The 3,424-nt window shown below is 41.2% G+C and overlaps 1 non-coding gene across 1 annotated transcript; it reads right to left on the minus strand.

Moving 5' to 3' along the window:
* Window positions 1–2,358: 2,358 nt before the first annotated feature.
* Window positions 2,359–2,465, minus strand: LOC141619580 (small nucleolar RNA R71). The gene has a single exon (XR_012531745.1). It is a non-coding gene; the product is annotated as a small nucleolar RNA R71 (small nucleolar RNA).
* Between the last annotated feature and the right edge of the window lie 959 nt (window positions 2,466–3,424).

Here is a 3,424-nt window from a genome sequence, read left to right on the forward strand (position 1 = left end):
ACCACCCATTTTCCTATAAATACCCCTCAAATGCCACCATTTGAGAGTTACGCGAGTGTCCGCCCCCTCTTTCTCCCTTAAATATCTAGACTCGACTTCTCAAGTCACAATCCGACACGTGTTTACGACCTACCGATCGTAAACAAAAGCCGTACACATTGTTTGGTACCGTCATCGTGCATTAAATCACTTGACCGACCATCTCGACCACTACACCATAACTAAACTTAATAAAACACTCTTTTACTTACTAAAACGGTTTTTAAACCGAGTTTCCGGCCAAACAAGTTGATACACTTTCGTCGGTTTCTCGCCACAAGCCTAGCATGTAAGTATGAGGGTGTAAAAATCTTTTTTTTTATCATGTTTTCATATGTTTCATGACTATAACATGCTAAATCATGCATAACATGGTCCAAAACATGGGAAGAATGAGCCAAAACCGGATTTTTGGTTGAGGCAGAGGCTACTTACGTAGCAAACAGGCTCCCGCCTAAAGCAACCTGCCCAACCTAGATCCAAACTGTGTTTGGTCTATTCATCTCTTTCATTTTATTTCATGTTTGTAATCGGTTTTTACCATCTCAAATATTTTCAAACCCCTTTTTTATGACAAGTTTTTTAACCATAAAAAATTTTTCACCCTTGGTTCCTAATACAATGACGGTTTAATCCGTGTTTCAGTGATAATATTTGGTTAATTACATTATAAAATGTATTTTAAAACCTTTTATTTCATTTATTTACATTTTGAAGGGTATTTTAAAGCCTTTCATCATTTCTTTACATTTCAAAATAAATGTATTAGTCATCAACACAAAGTCATCCTTGGCTCCAAATACCATGTCGGATTTTAACCCGAGTACGATGACGAACATTGACTAATTACAAATAAATGAACTTAAAACAAATAGTTCATAATTATTTTCAAAACTATTCACGTTAAGCTTGCAAAATCGAACCCGACATCAAATATTGTCAAAACAATGATGATTATTCAAGTCTCGTTCTTCAAATCAACAGAAAAGCCGCCTAAACGGTCTTTTCAAACCAAGACGGGTTCAAACACCCAATTTTCAATACGTTTTACAAAATTTTTCAATGGTCAGAAGACGTTTTCCATTGTCTGTTGACCCGCACCTAAACATGCCACTCACTTTTCTATTTTCAAACCAGGGCATACCCGTTTGCATCGCCAACTGGCTCGCGCCTCTTATGCTGGTCTGATGCAGACCAGGGCAGACCCATTTGCATCGCCAACAGGCACGCGCCTCTTCTGGCTGCCTGATGCAGGGTTTGTTCATCTTCCAGCATCCGTCCAGGACGATCCCGACTTCGGTTAACCCGAATACAGGACGAATCAGATGACGAATCTGCCCATTCAACATCGTATTTGCAAAACGCCTCACCAAGACAAATGGACCATGTTATGCACCATAAACCTAATTCGGTAAATGGATGTTTAATTTCCGTCTTGCATGCAAATCAACATTAAATCCAACTCAACATCTTATACTTGATACTTGGATTAAACAAACTGACATAGAAAGCTCACATGTTAGGTTCAAACTAGTGGATGTGCATTCATGCATTTAAACTGTATTATAAAATTTTGCATTTAACCAACCAAGATCGATCAGTAGAGGCCGCTACTGCGGGCGAGATTGGGTGTCTGATTAAAGGGCTTCCCAATACGTACCTTCACCTCTTACTCAGAAACTTTGGATAATGGACAACATTATCCAGGGCGTACGAGAGTCATTCTAGAGATATGATGCTAAAGAGGGACGATTCCTTAGCTTTAGTACCTATGTCAAACCCTGCTTTGTGCTTCATTTGACCGAGGTATAAAGTGGATTCGAATGGGTTCCAGGCATCCCACAAATGCTTGGCGGAGACTCCGAACATCTCTTGCATCGTTTCGATACCCTTGCCGAGACGAAACCAACCGATCTAAAATGATCCGGTCGAAAGCATTCTTACACCGCCGAGCGTGGCTTTTAAAAGACCGCTATGCTATGCGTCCACAGATTGGCTTGGCGCGTAGGTGGCCATGTCCACAGCTCCTAACAACTTTGAAATCCACCCCGCTTGATTCGGGTTGATTGAGAGGGATTGCTTTAGTGGTAGCATTGAAGAGGATGCCCATGGTCACCTTAGGAAGTTTAAGAGTAAAGTTGCAATGATGAAGAGAAATGGAGTGCCCGAAAACACCTTGAGGTTTATGTTGTTTCCCTTTTCGTTGAGAGACAAGGCGGAGTGGTGGCTAAACATTCTTGCACCACAAATACATTCACTACTTGGGATGACTTGGCCAAAGCCTTCCTTGCCAAGTACTACCCCTCTTCTAAAACCTCCATGCTCCGCAACGAAATCACCACATTCCAACAAAAAGATGGAGAGTGTTTGGGAGAAGCTTGGGTTAGATTCCAGGACCTTATAGCTCGTTGCCCTCACCATGGAATTCCCGTATGGTATGTTACTTTAACGTTCTTTCAAACTCTATTGTCGAGAACTAAGGAAATGGTAAATGCCTTCGCGGGGGGAGGATTTTACCATTTGGGAGATGCCAAAGGCTCGACCCTCATCAAGAAAATGGTTGACTCGGAAGCTAATTATGGGTCAAGAGGGAATGTTTTGAGGAGAAGTACCCGTTATGCTCAAGAAAATTTGTCAAATTCTAATGCCGAAACAAATGCCAAGCTAGATCTTCTCACAAAGAAGTTTGAGGAAATGACACGGAAACAAGTGAATCAAGCATGTGGGTTGTGTGGAGGGATTGGTCACACCTTTGATATATGTGCTAACAATGCATACAACATGGGTGGTGAAGAGAATGTTCAAGATGTTAATGCCTTCAAAAGCTACAACAACTCCATGAGGCCTCCAAGACCCTCTTTCAACAACCAAAACAACTACAATCCGAACTCTAATATCAACCATGGCGGTATGAAGAACCATTCATACATGAGGTACAAGAGTACGAATGTGCAAAACCCACAACACATTCAACCACAAGTCCAAAACAACAACCCACCCGGATTTTCTTTACCAAGGGGTGGAGGCCACAATCAAAAGAACAACTTTGGGAACCAAAATCAAGGGTTCAACAATATCAAAACCAAAACTTTGCCAACCAAAATATGGGGCACCAAGACTTTGGGTACAACCAAGGAAATCAAGGTTTAAATTAAGGTTGGAATCAAGGTTTCCAAGACCAAGGTTTTAATCAAAATTTCCAAGGACAACAAGGATATAACCATGGACAAGGGTCAAGTTACAACAACCAAGGGCCTAGAGGAAATTACCAAGGGAACCAAAACAACAACAATAATCAAGGCTCAAACAATCACTTTGATTATGGGTTCCCTCTTCCTTTGGCTAACCAACCCTTCAAAGAGTCAATGGGTGAACCTTCATATGG

This window comes from Silene latifolia, chromosome 1, assembly GCF_048544455.1.
Source record: "Silene latifolia isolate original U9 population chromosome 1, ASM4854445v1, whole genome shotgun sequence".
In the NCBI taxonomy this organism is placed as follows: Eukaryota; Viridiplantae; Streptophyta; class Magnoliopsida; order Caryophyllales; family Caryophyllaceae; genus Silene; species Silene latifolia.